Source organism: Sciurus carolinensis, chromosome 18 (genome assembly GCF_902686445.1).
Source record: "Sciurus carolinensis chromosome 18, mSciCar1.2, whole genome shotgun sequence".
NCBI lineage: Eukaryota > Metazoa > Chordata > Mammalia > Rodentia > Sciuridae > Sciurus > Sciurus carolinensis.
The window spans coordinates 10989051-11009566 of NC_062230.1; the positions used below are offsets into that span (position 1 = coordinate 10989051).

General features: G+C 48.5%; 1 non-coding gene across 1 annotated transcript; it reads right to left on the reverse strand.

The window, feature by feature from the left end:
* Positions 1-16441: 16441 nt before the first annotated feature.
* Trnat-ugu (transfer RNA threonine (anticodon UGU)) lies at positions 16442-16517 on the reverse strand. Its single transcript has one exon. It is a non-coding gene; the product is annotated as a tRNA-Thr (tRNA).
* Between the last annotated feature and the right edge of the window lie 3999 nt (positions 16518-20516).

Below are 20516 nucleotides of genomic sequence, written 5' to 3' on the forward strand. Positions count from 1 at the left end.
CGAGGGAGCAGAGAGGAGAGAAAGTGTGTCATAGGCTGGGAGGGGCGGGGGAGGGAAATGCAAAACCCGACAGGAAATGAGACTAAAAAAATGCAAAAGGTTAGAAAAAGAGATAAGGAAGAGGGGGAAGGGCGGGGCTCTGGTCCTGGGCTCGGGAGGGCGGGCGGGAGAGGTGGGGCACTGCGGGGACGCGAGATCTGAGGGCCAGGGGGGGACTAGGGGGATCCAGGGGCCAGGTCACCTGCTTCAGGTGAGGCGAGGGGTCCAGCCTGGGCTGTCAGCTCTCACCGGCCTAGAGAACCCACGGGATCCATATGTGGCCTTGGGAAGGGGCCCTTTCTAGGTTCCTCAAGGCCCTGATGGGCGACCCCAGGCAGGGGTCCTGAGGAATCCCGGAGTCACTGCAGGGACGGAGTACAAAGGAAAGGGAAGCAAGGAATCCTGAAGCTTTCCACGCACCCCAAGTCCCTTTCCTCCCTCAGTCCTTGTTCTGGAAGCTTCCTGGGGCTTGCCTGCCCATCCGCACCTCTCCCAGGGCCTCTCACATCCCCCATGGACACTTCATGGTGACAACCTTGACCCCCACACTCAGCCTGGCTTGTGCCTTAAAATTCCATTGAACAGCGCTTGTCAGGGAAATGGCAATCTCTGAATATCCCTATTTTGAGGTAGGACAGAAGGAATTAAAAAAAAAAAAAAAAAAAAGGTGGAAAGGAAACCTAAAGGAAGAACAAGGAAATAAATTCTGCAGACTCTCTCAGGCCTGTGGCTCCCAAGCCAGTCTTTCTCCCAGGCATCTCAATACTTTACCCCAAAGGTTATCCAGGGAGCCCCTGTCCCTGATTTGATTTTTCAGGTGCTACCTGATCCCATCCCAAGAGCTTACCTGAACTGTGGACTCAGATACCTGGATGAAGGCTGGGGTGTAGCTCCATGGTAGAGCGCTTACCCAGCATGCCCAAGGTGGAGGTGGGGGAGATTCAGTTCCCAGCACTGCCAAAATAAATAAATAAATAAAAATGTAAAACATCTGGATGGATCAGGCAAGTGCCTTGGGTTCCAGCCTTCTGCCTGTGAGTAGCCAATATCCCATTTCCCTGACACTTCCCTTCTGCCTCAGTTTACCACTACCTTCTTTCTCTTCCTCTTTTTATTCTTAGGAGAGTTTTGAGGTCCTGCAGTGGTGGTGGTGGGGGGAGGCATTCAACAAATTAACAGCTATTCAGGAAGATAAAGAAAACTGGGGACTGGGGATGTGGAGAAGGTACAGAGGAGCCATGTGGAGGAGGGCGGAGGTTCTGATGCCCTGGCTGGGGACCAGGCAGGACATGGGTCTGCTTTCTGTAAATCTCGCTCAGGAATGTTAACAAGAACCACAGAGAAAGTTCCTGAAATAAACACTAGGTCCGCAGCTTCTGAGTCCTCAGTGCCTAATGACACATCTCACTGCCCTCCTGGGATCAGAGAAGTAGATCACTTGCTTTTTGTGAAACATTTAAATCTGTAAAGGAGAGTTCTGGCTTCCCACATGCAAGATCTGAAAGGTAGGTGTTACTTAAAAACAACAAAAACTGCTTATTGAGATATGAATATGGTCAAGTGCACACATTCTGTGTAGAGTTTCACAAATTTTCATAGTGAACACAACCATGTAATGCACACCCACACTGTGTTCCATCAAAACATGAAACTTCTGTGTCCCCAGGAATCCCCCTTGTGTCCCCTTCCAGTTACCGTACCCCACAGGGTAACATCTTTCTGACCTCCAGCTGCAGAGATTGGTTCTGACTGTTCATTGACTTCATATAAGTGGAAGCACGCACAGCTTGCTTAAGTCTGGCATCTTTCTCTCAATATTATGCTTTTGAGATTTATCAGTGGGATTGGATGCAGGTATAGTTCATTAAGACATGCCCTCCCCCAATTTTATTTAAAATTTTAAACATTCAGAAAACTTGGAAGAATTGTGTAGTGAGTGAATTACTCCACCACAGATTCTACAATTCATTTTCCTGTATTTGATTTATCACACATCTATCCTTCCATCCATCAATCCTTCTTTTTATTTTTTATTTTTTAATTTTTTTAGATGTTAATGGATCTTTACTTTATTCATTTCTTTATATGCAGTGCTGAGAATCAAACCCAGCGCCTCACACATGCTAGGCAAGCGCTCTACCACTGAGCCACAACCCCCAGTCCCAATCCTTTTTTTTGATGCATTTAAAAATAAGTGTAAGTCACCCTAAATGGTCCATCATGTATATCATTAACTCGATAGCTTATATAAGGTAAAATTTACATCCAAATGTTAACTCTCTGCTGAAATGAGTTTTGATAACTGTGTATACTTCATAGCGCAAACCCTTTTGAAGACGTGGAACTGCCTAGTCCAGTGTGGTGGTCACTAGCCCTATGTAACTATTATGCACTTGACAATTCTTCCAAGTTTTCCGAATGTTTCTCGTGGCTGGTGTGAATAGGAACTGAATTTTTAATTCTAGTTAATTTTAAGTCATCTTAATCTAAATCTAAAAACTGTTCTGTTACTGGAAAAATTTTAAGTCTATCTGAAACAATTTCAATATGTCAATCCACTTACAAACTTGACAGAACTTAAATACAGGCCAAGTATATCCAAGCAAAATTAACATCTGAGCAGATGTGCTATAAACCGCTGAGTTTGAAGACTTTGTGTGTAAAAAGGAATACGAAATATCTCATTAAAATTTTTTATGCTGATTGCATGCTGAAGCAAATTTTAGGTAAGTTGGGTAAAATAAATTATTAAAAGGAATCGATCGAATCTGTGTTTCTTTTAGCATTGCCATTTTATTTCTATTGGGTGGGTTGCGTAGGATATAGAACATTACATCACCCCCACAGAGTCCTCTCTCTCCAAGAAAACAGGATTCCTCGAAGACCCCAGAGCGGAGGTGACCCCAAAGGTATTGAACAAGGACTTCTGGTTCAGGACGACTGAGCACATTTGTTTGAAAAGTGACAACAAGAAATAGTGCAGACAGGGGTCGCAAAGGTGGGAGAGAGAGGCGAGACCAGCCATGCATTTCTGGAGGCCAGGAGGCAGGTGAACAGGAGCCCCGCCCAAGCCTGCAGGGGGAAGGTAGCCTGGGCGACTCGGCCACTGGCTCAGTCAGGTTTGAGCCTCAGGCAGGAGCAGCGGGAAGGGCAGATGCAGACGATGGATGGAGGAACTGTGGACGGCATTGCTAGGACAGGAGAGTCTCCATTTCCCTGTTCCAACTTTCCACCATGTGACTGCAGCCTCTCCCTGAGGCCGAAGTCAGAGAAACATTTCTAAGGAGACCTCAGGGGTGAGTGCTCTCTGAATAGGGGGCAGCAGACCCAGGAAACCCCTGCGCAGGTGACATTCAGCAGCGGGGCAGCCTGCCTCACCTCTCCCTGCCTGGGTTTCCTAAAGAAGCGCAGTGAAAGACAAACCCCCCTCTTACAAAATGTCTCATCTGTTACGGACTGATTCTTCCGTAAAATATAATAAAAATTAATTACTAGAAAATGGAATTTTCAAAAAAGATACCGACGACACAAGCCAGCCGATCATGCTTGGTTATTGTGCAATGTCAAAAGTGCCATCAAAGTTTCAAAATGCTTAGTCTCAGTTTCTGTTCTTGTCTCAGATGGGTGCACCTAAGGATGTGGGCCCACGGGTCAGATTTTGCAGGGGACGGGCCTGGATCAAGGTGGTCTGCTGTCCCCAGCACCTGCCCCCCAGGTCCCAGGTGGAAATGGAGAGGAAAACATCATGATTGTCCCCCTGGACCTTGACAAACATGGACAGGATTGGGCAGATTGAGTGAGGAGGGCTGAGATGAGCAGATAGTAAAGCACCTTCCAGGGGTGGAAGAGGAAGGAGCGTGGAGACCAGAAAAACCTCTGGCGAGCATCGGTGGAATTCAAGCAGAAATCACATCTATACAACCAGAACAGTCACTATGGGGTAGGTCGCCCAAATAAGGACCAGTTCATGAAATTCAATATAATTCCTAAATATAACATAAATTTGAAGAAGGTCTGTCCAGTATGTCCTCCTAGGCCAGAAAATGAAAACAATCTAAAATGAAAAATCAGAAAAGTCAAGACAAAGAAACAATCGGGAAAAACAAGTGTCTATTTAGAGCTCTAGCAAGAGGAGAAGAAATGGAGAGAGGGATTGATCATGAGATAGTAATAAAATGAATCAGGGCTGGAACTTCACTTTGAGAAGATCCAACAAGAAACAGGTTAAGGCAGGTGTGGTGGTGAGCACCTGCAGTCCCAGCTACTCAGGAGGCTGAGGCAGGAGGATCACTTGGACCCAGGAGCTGGAAGCCAGCCTGGGACCCTAGTCCCATAGTGGGACCCTGTCTCAAAAAAAGAAAAAGGAAAAAAGAATCATGTGAATGAATAAGAAAAGATCTGCACCTAGATAGATCCTCATGAAATTCTGAGACAAAAAGGAAAAAAGATGGATAATGAGAAGACTCTCAATCTTTTAGAGAAAGATAGCAAGTGTACTGAAGCCAAGGGGTTTGGGATGTGGACAGAGGATGGGGTAGTGCTTTGGCTTCCTCAGGGAGGGCTTCTTTAAACTTAGAGTTCAAGTGTGAGAGCAGAACCAACACATTCTTAGACTTGTAGGGACTTTGGAAATTCAGTTCCCGAGCTCTCCTCAGGAAGAAGCTCCCTGGGGACTCTAGTGAGATCAGAAAGAAGACAGAGAGGTTAAAATAAACCAGGAGGCAATAAAAAGAACAATAGAAAACAGCAATTGTGTGCTGGGCGCTGTGGTGCCTGCCTGGGATCCCAGTGGCTCCGGAGGCTGAGGCAAGAGGATCGCAAGTTCGAGGTCAACCTTGGCAACTCAGCGAGGCCCTAAGCAACTTAGAGAGACCCTGTTTCAAAATAAAATATTAAAAAGGGACTGGGGATGTGGCTCAGTGTTTAAGTGATCCCTGGTACTAAAAACAAACAAACAATTGTGTTTTTAAGGCCTGGGAAAAACTCAGGATATATCAATGCTTTCAGGAGACCCTGACCAGTTAGCAAAAGGATTGCGGCTGTCAAAAGAACTGAAAAGAAGCCAGATGTGGTGGCACACGCCTGTAATCCCAGCGATTACAGGGAGGCTGAGGCAGGCTCAGCAATTTAGGAAGACCCTGCCTCTAAACAAAACAAAAAATTAAAAGGGTTGGGGAATGTTGCTCAGTGGTAGAACACTCCTGGGTTTAATCTCCAGTACCAAAACAAAAACTCTTGACATAGCAGAGTGGGCATTTTAAGCCAGAGCCATCCAGAAGTCTCATTTGGTCAGAAGTGGTTATTTCTAAGGAGTTTGACTAGGAAGGGAGTGAACAGGGGCCAAATGGATGTATTTCCCCTTCCCTGTGGGTCCTACAGTTGTGACTTTTCATTACTGTCATAAAATACCTGAGGCAGGCAACTGTACAGTGATAAAAGTTTCTTTCAGCTCATAGTTTTGGAGGGGAAGTCCAATCAGCTCAGGCAGGACAGGCTCTGCAAAGTCCCCACTGGCTGCATCACATTGTGGCAGTAGGCTACCTCTGTCTCGTCTCTTTCCCTTTCCTTATAAAACCATCTGAATTCAAGAATGGAGGCTCCATTCTAATGACCTAACCTAATCTAATCACTTCCCAAAAGTCTTACCTCTAAACACTACTATTAGTTTCCACGCTCTTAAGATAATTAATGTAAGACTTTGTGTATTAAAATCCTCCATGAGTTTGCAAATTATATCCAAACCATAAGCACACTCTCGTCTGACAAATGTCTGTTTCCACATCCATTTCACTCTTTCCTAAATTAAAAATTAATCATTTCCACAAGAAGCATGCATGCATGCATACCCATGAGTCACCCAGTAATAAAACTCGGGAGGGACCTGATCAGTTTGTTCCTTGGCCTCTCTGTGCTCAAACATTCAAGGTATCTTAGGGTATGCAGTGGAGTCATTGGGTCACTCTCAAACTAAGCATGTTTAGAGAAAGATCTCTTTTTTATCTGAAAATAATCTTGTCTTTCTTCTGGTCCTCTCCTGCATGTTAAGAGGAAAAACAAAACTTTAGTCCTTCTTGCTAAAATCCAGCACAGCCCAGTAATGTTAACAGTCCCTCTACAGAGTGCTCAGTCTCTCTAGAATTAAGACACTTGGTCTCTCCAATAGCTGTCCCCTCCCTCTGCCTTCTTCTAAGCTGGCTTCAGAGCACGTGGGAGAAGAGAGGTTTATAGGTCCTGCGGGTCAAGAGCCGTCTTGGGGTGCCGAGCCTTGACCCTCTAGCTCAGGTCTCCAAGCCAATGCCTATTCCTTGTGCAGGTGCTGCCTGCCCTGCTGGAGTTCATGGCCAACTCCTAGCTCCTGTACAACCCGCAGCCTGCTCTCTCTCAGCTGTGCTCTTATCTAGTCCGGAGGTTGCCCTGCAGCCGGCACTGAGGTGTCTACTCTCATGGTGCCACAGAAGGTTCCCACCCACCATCCACAGGACTAGAGCTTAAGAGCAGTTGGAAGCCTTTTCCAGAACTTTCCTACAAGTCCCAACAGAGCATTCAGTGTTTGCACAGGCAGCTGAGACTCACCTCTGACTCTTGCACTCTCCCCTCTCTGACTCCTCTGTTCACCCCTGGGAGAATTCAGTAGCCCCATCTCTGCTCCTAGGGAGGCACAGGAAAAAGGTGGGATCTGCCTGGTGCCTGCGTCCGCCTGGGTGCAGCTGTTCCTGCTCTTTCCATCCAAACAGACAATTAAAATAGCCCCTGAGATGGGGATTCCAGCGTGATTTATGGAGGGGAGACTTTAGGAGAAGGGTGGATAGGGAAGAGCCACCCTGGGGACGCATGTCGCTGTCCCAGCCTCCTCTCAGCACGAATTGCCTGTGGAGGTGGCTCCCTGCAGGGACGAGGGGATTGTGGTCTCCCTAGAAGAGGTGCCTAGCCTGCCTCCCCTTCAGGCAGGTTCCTGAGCTCAGGCCTTCTCAGAAATGGAAAGGGCGAAGCGGTAGGAGGGATCCACGTTGGAGCTGCAGGATCTGATTTGGTTCATTAGATGAGTTCCAGTGGGGGAATTGTCAGCTTGATTTGCTATGTTCCCCTTTTTCCATTATTGTTCCCCCAAACATTCGGCATGTCTGCCAAGGCTCCCTGTCCTCCGCTCCTCCCCCTGATCATATCCAGTGGCTTATGGGCTGCCTGATCCAACACAGGAGATCACAAAGGGGATAAAGGAGAGGTGGGCCTCTCCCCAGAGCCATCCCAGTGCCGTTTGGAGACATTTCTGTATTGTGCTGAGAGCAAAATGGAATGAGAACAGAGCCCAGGGGACTGTCTCTCCAATGACCCCTCCTTTGCTACTGCCCCCCGCCTCCCCTCCCCTCCGAGAGCAATCCCATCGGTGGCTGCCTTTAACTCCAGGAAAATCATTCCTTATCAGTGCTGCAGTCACACGCCTGGGACAGCACAGAGGCATTTCACAAACTATTGATCTGAGAATTAATATATTGCTTTTTTCCCAGATGCGGCACCTCACTGCCATTGTATATATTAACACCCCCCAAAATAGCATCGAAAGCAAGACAGAACCTTCCAGGCCTTTAATTATGTTTTACGTACTTGATACTTTTATACTGTTATTGCTCTCTCTGCCCCTGCAAGCTCATGCCTCTTAATTTCGGATTGTTTCCCCGCCATCTCCCTATGCAGAGATGATTCCAGAAAGGCATCAACGTGTCCACATTGGCCCCTCACCACCGATTTAAAAAAAAAAAATCACCCGCTGAGAGGTCCATTTACTTTCCTGTCTGCTGAACACCTTAGCTGACCCTTGACTTATTATTCCTTTTCTTAAATTCTGGCGGAAAACTTGGCTTCTATCCAGGAGAAAAACTTCCCCCTCTGTAGACTGGTAACGCACATTCTTCGGTTCTCAATTGCTTGGGTTAACCTACAAGAAAGAGCAGCCCATGTATCCCAGAGGGGAAAGATAACCTTGAAACCCACTATGGTGCTGAGTGGAGGTGCTTCTGCAGGAGAAATTGCAAGGCCCTTGCAGAATCAGGCAGCAACCCCGCAGAGAGGGCTGGGGAACTTTGGCCCAAGTCCCATATGGGCCTCTCTTTTCCATGGAGGCGCCATCTTTGCACAAGGCAGATGTCAGGACATAGGATCATCCCATTTCCTGGTGCTCTGTGTATTTTTCCTTTCCAGGGGAATGGATAGATGGTAGTTTCCAAACCGGACCATCATTTTCTTTCCCAGTTAATCAACATTAGGGTAATTGGCACATTACATCCATTTTTTAGTGTGGTAGATGTGCTTGCGGCTCCACATAAATAATGAATAATCACATAATGACCAGAAATGTGTGGCAAGCCATTGCGGCGAGCACATAATGGATGTTCTGTTTGTCTTCGGGGACTGTATTACCAGTGTGTAACTGATTAGGCTTTAAAACGCTCTGGGTTACCTGAGGCCTGAGAGGTGCTCCATCAAGTTTGAGTCTGTTCCCTTCCACGTGGAACCTAAGGACAGCCCAATATTTGCTTTTGGTCCCCCTGTTTAAAAATGGAAGATATTTAGCCCTGCTCATCCATCACCTTGCCTGCCAATTGCTTTCCCCTCTCCCTTTGCTTTTAGAGAAAGCAACTAGAAACACCCAAGCAATGGAAATGACTCTGAGTTATGTCTGTTTTTAGCACATGGTGCTTGAGTAGCAAAGTCAGGGCTCATTAAAAATAGGAATGCTGTAGCTTATAGAATTGGCCACTTTAAACACAGTCGTCTACACCCCAGTGGTTCTCAAACTGTTTTATAGTGGTCTGGGTTTTTATGAGGCGTCTCTCAGTATCTGTGTGCATAACACACGCCAATATATTTCCCTAAGGTTCGGCTGGGCACAGGAGTTGCAAGATCACTCCAGCCAGCAAAGGAGTAAGCGTTCCATGATTAATGCGAAAACCACCTGTCACTTTGTCAATGTTGACACGGATGCCTGACAGTTATGTAGCTACTATTTAGAAGAATGATTTGAATTTCTGACCGTGCGCTTACTGCCGCTTCTCAGTTTAAGCCTTAAAATGTTTCATCTCATGTAAAATTAAGTGCATTGTTATCTGCTTTGAACTGAACTGTACATAGAGAGTTTGGAAATGGATGTGGTTTTGAGCTTGGATTTTTCTCAGAGACTCTCAGGTCCCTCTGAAATGTTCACGCTGACGTAGTCAAGTTCGGTGGGTAAGAACACAGAGAAACTGCACAGCGGCTAATAAAGGGTTAGCTGTGAGAGCTAACAGGAGGAAGGGAAGCTGGAGGAGAAGGAAATCAGACAGGGAGCAAAGAAAGAACAGAATGGTTGAACACAAGAGGAAGAATGAAGCGCTGATCAGACAGAAGCCAATACTGGGAAGCCTCCATAAGGTTCAATAATATTCAGCACAAAATGTCAAGGCTAAATGCACTGAATGAAGGCACCGAGTGCTGTCCAGGTGGAGGAGTCTCATTGGGCAGCTGGTCTAAGACACCTGTCCTGAGCACTGCCAATAGGAGGTACATGCAGCAAAATCACAAGAACAAACAGCGACACACACACACGCACACATACACACACACGCAGTGCCTGTCGGCACTAGCTCTTGAACCAGGGAATGCTGAGACTAAATTACGATGTCAAAATGGCCCATACAATTTTCATGGACTTGACTGGAGAGATGACTTTATGAATAACTCTTTGGATCTGCTGGGGCTGCATGGATCACTCTGGGTATGGATAGTCTCCTTCAAGCGTGGCATTCCAACCCTCTGTGACGCAGCCCATCCCAGTTGATTTTCATCTATTGATCTCATGTCTTTCAACCTTGCTGAACTCATTTTTTATTTTGGGTGGGATTCCTTGAGGTTTTTTTTTTTTTTTTTTTTTTTAAACAAAACCATGTCACCTGAAAATGGGAATATTTTTACTTCTTTTCCAATCTAGATGCCTTTTATTTCTTTTTCTTGTCTAATTGCTTTGGCTAGAACCTCTAGGAGGGGTGAGCAGAGTGGATGACCCTTGTCTTGTTGCCATGGGAACTTACTCTGAAAAGGAGCTGTGTGGCTGGGTCGGGGGGCAGGCTGTAGAACCAGGAGTTCTCTGAGTGAGCTCCCAGGTAGAAGACAAAGTTTATCAAAGTTCAAGTGCTAAATATGTGTTCATCTGAGGCTCACAAATGCATGACTAAAACCCTCAGTCACCACAGCAATTGTTTAGAATTAGGCCAATGTAAGATGCTTTTCCAGGGAGGAGCAGTTGATTGCTGGCATTGTGGACACTTGCTGGCGTGTGGTGATATAGAAACCCACTGACTTTTAGTTGGTTTTAGGGTTGGTTTTGAATTCTCTGCAAAGAGAATTTTGCCTGCACCTGGAGTAGAGATGGCTCTCACCGCCCTACCCAGGGTGCACCAAAGCTTACCCCACTCTTCTCCAGGCCCTTGAAAGCCCCTGTGACCTGTCACCCTCTCGTGTGCCCACTGACTCGCCCATAGGCAGGTGCAATGTCTGACCCCTCCCTGCCTCCCTCACAGCACAGCACAGAGCCCCTTGGCAGGGGTCTCCAGAGTGCCTCTGTGGTGGTCCAGAGAACAGACACCAGTCCTGGGGTCTGCAGGGTTCGAGTCCCAGGACCCCCGAGTGGAGCGGAATGGCGTGTCCCAGCATCTGGGTTCTGCTGCCGACTTGTCATGTGATCCCAGGCCCACGGCACCGCTCTTTCGGTTTCTCTTCTGTGTAATGGGTACAGTGGTGCAGCCTCCACGGGCTGCCTCCACTTCAGCCTCCTCCCCTTTCTCCTCCGCCTCTTTGGTTGCCCGCCTCACAGTGGAAAGTTTGGTTAACCTGCTTCTGGAAGGAGTGAGAGGGCCCTGAAAGAAAGGGGAGAAACCACCTGCACACCTCCCTCCTCCCCTGCCGGTCCGCAGCTGGCCAGGCAGGGATTTCTAGGGAGCTCGCCCGGAGCAGGGGAAGCGGAGAGAGCCAGCCTCCTCGAGCGAGCCCACGGGCCCAGGCAGCTGTTTCCAGGGGGGAAAGGGATGGATGGTTCTGAAAGAGGAAGTGGGGGCTCCGGAAGCAGCTGTAGGAGGAGGGTGCCCTGGGGGCCCTGCCCAAGGCCCCTGGTGCTCTCACTTCTGAGGATGGAGACCCATCTTCACTAGTGGCCACCACCTGGGACTCTCTGAGGGCCTTCTCTGGTGTAGCGGAGCACCAGGAGCAGCTCTCCGCCAAAGCAGGGAGATGGGTGAAGGATACACCCTCCCGGACTCACCTCTCACCTGTCTGGCAGGCCGACTCCTGATGTTCCACCCTGCCTCCCAGGGGCCCCAGCAGGGCTGAAGTCCAGTTGCCCAGGTTGCCCACTGACACCACTGAATCAATAAGAAACTCTTCTTATGTTGTCTTCCCTTGCCGGTCTCACTTCCTCACCCGCATCCCCCCAACTGGGGACTTTTGGGACCATCTCCTATATAAACAATTTGACCTCAAATCTTTGTTTCAGAGTCTGCTTCCAGGTGTTCCCCACTAGCATAAGACAGAGGAAAAGGCAAAGGGGGAGAGATCAGAGAGAGGGCCTCTCAGGGATTAGGAGAGACCAGGGCCACACTAGTTTTCCAGGTTGCCACAGTTCCCAACATGGGGCAACGTGCCAAGGGCAATTACAAAATCACACACTTCTTTTAAAAATATTTTTTTAGTTGCCAGTGGACCCCTATTTCCTTCATTTATTTATATGTGGTGCTAAGGCTCGAACCCAGGACTTCACACGTGCCAGGCAAGCGCCCTGCCACTGAGCCACAACCCCAGCCCCAAATCGCACACTTTTAAAGCTCTTTTTCACACACAATGCGACATCATTGTGCTTTTCCCGCTTCTTTTGAAGACACGTCGATCCCTCTGCAGAATGGGTGGTGTGGGCCAGTGGGCGGCACCATTTGGCTTCAGCAGGAGAGGGGACCCCTTTCCACGCGGCAGCGCATCTCTGGGACCATGATGAACAATATCGTGGAGATGATGTCACCTTCCACTTGGGGGTCCCTTTGGTCAAATGATCTCCCCCGGGAGACATAGGAAGTTGTCTTTGAGAAGCTCTTTCCAGAATCTGTGAAATGGGGGCAAGAGCCCGAGCCCTCTACGAAACGAGTTGGTGACACGCGGCGCTTGGCCAATGCAGGACAGGGACAGTCGTTTCCTCCTGTCCCCCCACACTGGCCTCTGACTTCAGGGTGGGGTCAAGTGGGGCTCTGTGTGGCTTCTTTAAAGTTTCCCGCCTTGGTGTCAGATGGAAGGCAGTTGATGAATATAAAACACTGCTTGGATTACAATAGAAGCTTTGCGCCCAGGGTGGTGTAAATGACAGTAACATCAATAAAGAAGAAAGGAGTCCAGGCTAGGCCAGCTTCCCCCCTGAACTGTGGGCTCTGGAAAGACAAGGCACCCTCAGAAGGACAGAGCTGGATGCGGAGAGGACCCCCAGAGCCAGGCCATGGGAGGGGTTGGGCACAGGGCTTGGGAAATCAAGTCCATTCATTCCTGCTGGGGTCAAGAATTTGGAGAAGTAAAGCTTTTCCTTCTCTGTAGGTGACCCTGGCCACCCCCTCTACTCTCCTGGATCTACTTCCGTCACCACCTGGGGCGCTTTCCTCCTTCCTTCTCACACTGCTTTGGTCACTTCATCCCCCACTGCAGTGCAGCCTGGTCTTCTACCTGGGCAACTCCCAGCTGTCCCTCCAAGACCAATCTCAAATGCAGTCTTTTCTGCAAAGACTTTCCAAATTCTACCCAACACGATGCTGGAACTCTGTCTTCCATGCCAAGCGCCCTCCTCTGTGCCAGCACCATGCTGAGCCCATTGGGTAGTATCTCAGTTATTCCCCGTGATAATTTCATGTCTTCGTTTGGGCCTCCCCAGAAGCTGGTTCTGATGCTGGAATTTCTGTGCAAGTGGTTTATTTGGGAGACCATCCCAGGGAGAGAGGAATGAGACCCAGAAGGGAAGGAGTCATGGCGGTGAGCGCCCCCAGGGGTGCTGGAGAGATGTGGTTAAGGGAAAGAGTGACCTTAATTTCTTTTAGCTGGAGACCTGTGCTTTTAACTGTCGTCTCCCTGTAGAGGCTGAGCTTTGAAGTCCAGTCGCCTGGGATGATCACCGATGAGCAAGGTAGGGGCTGGAGTAGTTTGATACCACTGCACGTCCCTTAGACCTAGAAGCCCAGATACTGCTTAGCAAGCCAAGAGGTGTGCGTGGCCTGGAGGGGGTCCCAGGACTGTGCTGGCTGTGGTTACTCCACTCTGAGGGGTCCATCCCCATTTTCTAGCCCAGGAAAACAGATGCTACGACAAGGTCACTGTGGCCAGTAGGGGAACTGAGATTCAAACCCAGGTCTGTCTGATTTTAAGCACTGTCTGCTGTCTCCTGGAGATTCCCGTGGTCTCTTGGTGAGCATTCGGCCCTGGCCAGCACCAAGAGGAGCTGAGTATCCAGGCGAGGGCTCCCTCGTGGTCCCGAGGGTCTGCTGCCCGACCACCCGCCAAGGTCAAAAGGTGTTGAATTTGAATTTGAATGGGAGGATGGAGTATGGAAAAGGGCAAGTTCACCCTCAGAAAAGAAGGTTGCTCTACATACAGATAGGATGATGACACATCCCAAGGAGGAGTCACTTTGTGGAGTGTGACTAATTTTTGTTCTGGGACTCAGGTTTCCCCTCCCCCCAACCCGCCCACCCTGTGTTTAGTTTCCCCTCTTGTGTTTTATTTTCTGATTTTGACTAAAGGCGAGAAGGGTGGAAAGTTATTATGTGGAGATTGGAAACCAGGCTGCAGTGAGGTGGGAGCCCCACAGCCTGAATCCATGCCTGTGCTCCCGCCTAGCAGGCTTTGGGGGTCAGGGGTCATGCTCATAAAGCATCTCAACCTTCCTCCACGGTTAGGGCTGCTTAATGGCTCTGCATAAATATGTCTCCAAGAGCCAGCAAATTAATGACTCATAGGACCCTTGAAAGCCCAGTGAGCAACGAAACTGAAAAGGAGACCCAATTTGTTTGGATCAGAGTTGCTGGGATCAAGCTGGATTTGGCTTCCTCTGTTTATTCAATTTGTTTCCCAAATTGTAAATTTGGGGAAAACAGACCATTAAGGAGGAAAGGTGTTCCAGGGGACTTGAAATGTCTGAGCAACAGGTAAAAAGCAATAAAGTATCAACTGGATTGTGGCTGAGGGTCTCCAATGCCAAGGACGATCACAGGAGACAGAAGCCCACCTTGGGGATAACTGACCTTGGACAGATTACTCCTTTCTTCCAATTTTCCAGGGCAACAATTTCCAGTTTCTCAAAATGAAAGAGAAATGTAGTATTTGTGTCTAGAACCTGGAGTTTGGGGGTCTTGGGAAATACTCAGTTCGGATATGCAACACATGTTTTGGGGGGGCTTGGTTTGTTCCTGGGCAACCTGAGCTGTTCTTACAAGAAGTCCTCTCTCTCTCTCCAATACTTCGAAATCCCTCCAGCCCCCACATGGCAGCTGGGGAAAGGCTAAGCACCTGGATGTCCTACGAATCTGGGCTAGAGGTAGCTGTCCTCCACACACCAGCTCTGTGACCTCGGGCAACCGCCTCCAAATTCCTGCTCACTTGAGCCTCGGCATGTTACCTTGTTTGCAAATGTCACTGGCTAAGGACGAGATGAGATAATCCTGAATCTAGGATGGGTCTCAAATCCAAAGATGGGTCTTCTTCTAAGAGGAGACCACAGGGAGAGACCGCAGCGGAGGCGGAGACTGCAGCCATGCGTCTTGGTGTCAGGGAACACCACGACGGCCAACAACCTCCAGAAACTCCAAGAGACACGTGGAACAGATTGTCCCCCTCAGACCCAGACGGAACCCAGCCTGCCAACTCTTTGATCTCTGACTTCCAGAACCAGGAGAACACATTCCTACCGTTTTAAGCAACCTGGTTTATGGCAGTTTGTTCTGGTAGCCCTCAGAAACTCATCTCCTACTCCAGAGAGAATTATGGGACAGTGACTGTAAAGACGGATGCCAGTATTTGGGGGAGGTGGACACTCTTCCAGCGCTAATTCTTCTTTCACAGCTAACAGTGGAGCTTGGGGTTAGTGTTCATCTTCCTCTGTGTCTTCCTGGTCCCTGCTGGGCTCACAGGTGGAACAGAAAGTCAGAGCCCCCAGGAACACCCTTCAGCCAACGACAGAGGGGAGTCGGTGAGGACATCCCCCAGCTCCCTCCCCCCAGCTGAATGACAGGAGGCACATTCCACTCTGTCTCCCAGGGTCCTCAGCAGGGCTGAGACCCAGTTTCCCCCAGCAGTGACTGCTTAGGGACACACACGTTTCACTGAATTTCTTCTTACTCAGTTTCCTGGGGCTGCCATGACAAACAACGGCCAGCGTGGTGGCTTAAAATGACAGTCACTGCTCTCACAGTTCTGAAGTCTGGAAGTCCAAGCAGCATCACTGGACTGAAGTCAGGCGTCAGCAGGGCCATGCTTGGCCAGAGGCTCTGGAGGAGAGTCTGTTCCTTGCCTTTCCAGTTCCTGATGGTGGGCCATCAGCCGCCCTTGGCAATCTTTGGCTTGTGGCTTCACGGTTCCTATCTCTGCCTCTCTGTCTTCGCCTGGCCTCCTTCTTGGCCTCCCATGCAGAAATGTTCCTGGAGCTCCACTAAGGGTCCACCTAGATAATCCAGGATAACATCCTCTCCCCGAGATCTTGACCACGGCCTCAGAGTCCCTTTTTGCCACATGGTGATAGCATTCCACAGGTGTCGGGATCAGGACGCATATCTTCTGGGAGTAGAATTCTTCAGAGTCGCACACGCCTCTTCCTGGACTGACTTCTCACTTGCCCACCGACATTTCCTGGGATCAGCTTCCCAATAAACTCGATCCTTGCCTCAGCGACAGCTTCTGGGGTAAACTCACCTCCCACAATAGCATTTCATAGGGAATGAGACTCCGTCTTTCAAGGAATCATTTATTAATTTGTCATAGTCGGATTCACTAACAGTCGTGCTTACCTGAGACTGAGGGTCGTCGTTAAGTTCTATGAGGATCGTTGATCACTGGAAACCGTAGTTTCAAGGCGTGGACTGCACTTGACTTGAGCAGGTATTTTTCATTTTGTTTTTTGTTTTTGTTTTGTACGGGGGATTGAACCCAGGGGCACTTAACCCCCGAGCCACAAGCCCAGCCCTTTTAATATTTTGTTTAGAGACAGGGTCTCGCTGAGTTGCTAAGGGCCTTGCTAAGTTGCTGAGGCTGCCTTTGAACTTCGATGCTCCTGCCTCAGCCTCCCGAGCCCCTGGGATTACACTTGTGTTCTGCCATGCCTGGCTTGAGCAGGTTTTTCTTTTTTTTTTTTTTTTTTTTGCGGGGGGAGTTCTGGGGATCGAACCCAGGGCCTTGTGCTTACAAGGCAAGCACTCTACCGACTGAGCTATCTCCCCAGCCTCTGAGCAGGTTTTTCGAATGATAATAATCCAAGAAAAAAACAGCAGGGAGAAGTGGGGCGGGGGGGGGGGGGGGGGACGGGGGGACACCCTCCCTGCATTTGGAGCATTCCTCAGCTTCAGTGTGTGATTTTTTTAATATAAAGTAACTGGTGGGAGAAAAGTGTCTGTGGGAGGGACACAGGCCAGAGAGAGCCCGACCCTCATAGCCGTGGGGTCTCCTGCAGTACCCACAGGGAGTAGGTGGAGATGCAGGTGAGCTTTTCCTGGTAGACCCTTTACAGGGTGGGAGAGAGGAGGGCACCCAACTATGTAGAGTTGCTACCTTGGCACAGATGTCCAGGCCTTGACACCTGTCTCTGTCCTTGGCTTTCGCTGGAGTGACCGATGGTCATGCTCAGAGGTGTTTGTTTGCTTCCTGGACTGTTCATTCATTCATTCTGTCACTTGTCCATCCTCTCTTCTGTTGAACAAGACAGGTGTGCAGGTGGAGAGAGGATCAGGGCAGCTTCTCCCGAGGAAGAGCTCATTCGGGGGGGACCCATGGATGAGGAAAGGTGAGATTGTCAACAAGCAGAGAGAGAGTCTCTCTGCAGGGCCAGTCCCTGAAGCGCCCAGCCTCAGTGGGCTCAAGGGACACACAAGGAGGACAGTTGTCTCAGGGGGATCTGCTCTGGTGCCTGTTGAGAAATGTGCATATACTCAGAACTTGACAGAGTCACCAGAGGCGTAGGGGCACATGCCTCGGTGGTCGCCTGAAGGACATAAGGCTGCTTGCAGGGACACACCTGTAATCCCAGTGGCTTGGGAGGCTGAGGTGGGAGAATCGCAAGTTGGAGGCCAGCCTGGGCAACTTAGTGAGACCCTGTCTCAAAATAAGAAAATAAAAAAGGGCTGGGAGTGTAGCTAGAGGGCCCCTGGGGTCAATTCTCAATATTACAAAGAAAAGAAAAGAAAAAGAAAATCCCTCATGCTGGCCCCAGAAAGGGTGCAGGTGGGCTCAGGGACACCAGGTGAGGCTATGTAGACATCTGGGGGCCACACGATGGTGGCTGGATTGTGTACTTTGACTTGTGGAAGCCCAAAGCCCCAGTGCCTGACAACGTGGCTATATTTGGAGATAGGGTCTTTAAGGAGGTGACTAAGGTAAAGCGAGGTCATGAGGCTGGACCTAGTACAATCTGACTGGGACCCTTGTAAGAGGAGATCAGAACACAGGCACACAAGGAGGGACACCTGGGAGGGTACAGGGAGAAGATGGCCTCCCCAGGCCAAGGAGAGAGGCCTCAGGAAATCCAGCATGCTCATACCTTGAGCTCAGATTTTTAGCCTCCACACTGTGATAAAATAAGTTTTTGCTATTTAAATGCCTCATCGGTGGTACTTTTGTTACTGAAGCTAAGCTGACTGATACACACTGCGTAGGCTCAAACTGGCCAGTACAAGGTTGTTGGCACCTTCCTCTTTCTCCTGGTTCCTCCAGATGCACTGCCTCGCCCCTGTTGTTCACATCTGTCTCCCACCCTAAGACTGTATTTCCCAGGGACTCCCCTGGCAGGTGTCCTCCCTGGGGAGGAGACCAGTGGTACGCTCTGAAAGCCCAGCAGCCTTTGTCCTCTGCTGCCCACATCCCTGAATTCTCATGAGCAGCCTTCTGGAGACTCACTCAAAGATTCAAACTGTCCCTTCTGCCGCCCCACGTCTCCTACACACTTACAGCAATTCCCCAAGCAAATGAAAGTCACTTTTACATTATGGAGACAGACCAAATTAGCATTTAGCAGAGAAAGGGGCTTCTTTTTTGCAAATCATATAACTCTAAATTACCTTCAATTTCCTAAATGGAATTTGGCTCGAGATTCACTCTGGTATGGAGTAGTCTGTAATGAGATTATATTATGTTTGGGGGAAAACATTCAAATGACCAAGATAATTAATTTTGCATAACAACCAACATATAGCGAGATCCCGAGCTGTAACTCAAAGCCTGCAACCTACAGGAGCCCCTGGGGGTGGGAATGCTTTGTTCATAACACAGCAACAAAGACGGTTCCGGGACCGTGAAATGCAGAGCTGTAAAAGCTGGGAAGGTCAGGTTCTTTCTGTTCTGACCACACTCTTCATATTTTCTCAGCGGTTGTCATTTACCCTAGGAGCTCTCCTGGGTCTGAGAAGATGAAAGACACCCTCATGCCCAAATAGGCATCCTGGAGGGGCTTTGCTGGGAGGAACCTTTTGAGAACTGCTCCCAAGAATCGAAAATGGTGTTTGCACTGAATCAGGACTCAGCTAACTCGTGTGTGTGTGTGTGTGTGTGTGTGTGTGTGTGTGTGTACTTGCATATGTGTGTATGCACATGCTTGGTTCTAAAAGAAAAGAATAAGATCAAACTCCACCCAGTTCTTTGAATCCTGACTGCCAGGTGGCTTTATTTGTGTGATATTAGTCTTGTCTGAACATCTGAGAAGGATTCCACACAGCAACAATTTTCTGGTTCTGATTTATTGTTAAAAATCACCTCGGAAATAGGCAGACCTGGCATCCTGCCCACCTGCTCTCCTATCTATTGGCTGCGTCTAATTCTAACATCGTCTAGGGATATAGGTTAGCTGGGAATCGGAGAACAACATTTTCATTTAGGATCTGCCTCTAACGGCCTGCATGACCTCAAAAATAAATTCCTGTATTCAAATAAATTATTGGGCATAAATATTCACATTAGCCCTGTTTATAATAGTCAAAGTAGGAACAATCCAAATGTCCACCAATAGATAAGTGGATATATAAATTGTCAAATATCCACATGATGGAATATTACTAAGCCACAAAAAGGGAATCACTAAGACTAGGATGGACCTTGAAGATATTATGTACAGTGAAAGAAGCCAGACACAGAGGTCGCATATTGTGGGGTTCCTTTTCTATGATGTAGAAGTCAGTTCATAGAGATAATAGATTAGTGGTGACCAGAAACTGAAGGGAGAGAGTAATGGGAGTGGCATCTTAATGAGTGGGGTTTTTTTTTTTTAAATGATGAGAATGTGTTGGAACTAGAGGTGGTGGTCACATGACATGGTGAATGTACTCATTGCCATTGAATTATATACTTAAAATAATTGATTTTACATGAAGTTTTTGAAATCCAGTGGATTTTTTTTTTTTTTAAGCACTGGGAATTGATCCCAGGGCCTTATGCACGCTAGGCAAGCATTCTATCCCTGAGCTACATCCCTAATCCCATAAAAGTGTTAATTTTATATTATGTGAATTTTACCTCAATTAGAAAAAGAAGTTCCTTCCATCTTTATCTTCCATCAGGTCTTGGAGTCATCCTCTGGGAAAGTCAGGGGGCTAGAAAAGAACCTGAGAATTAAAACTGCCAGTTTGAAGACCAGATTGAGTCAGCTGATGTTTGCACCTTAACAGTCTCTTAAAAAACTCCATCTGGGAGCCATGACACTTGCCTATAATCCCAGCATCTCAGGAGGCTAAGGCAGGAGGATCGTGAGTTCAAAGTCAGCCTCAGCAACTTAGTGAGGCCCTAAGCAACTTAGCAAGGCCCTGTCTCTAAATAAAATATTTTTTTAAAAGGGCTGGGGATATGGCTCAGTGGTTAAGCACCTCTGGGTTCAATCCCCAGTAAAACGAACAAACAAACAAGAAGCACTGCACATCTGATTTTTCGTTGGTGATAGAAAGTTTCCAAGCTGAGTCCTCTCCCCAATGTCCCCTGGTATTCATGCCCTGCGTGGTCCCACTCACCCTCAATCCACTGACCCTGCAATTGGCTTCGACCAATGGAATCCAGCAAAAGTACAGAACACAGAATTTCCAAAGCAGGACCCCAAGATCTCTGCAGTTGCCACCCTTGCCTCAGGGACACTCATAGCAGAACCTGACACCATGCTGTGAGCCAGGCCAAGCCACATGGGGACCACCTGGGGGAGCTCCCAGCAGCCATGAGTGCCAGCCAGTGAGTGAGCAGCCTTGGACCTC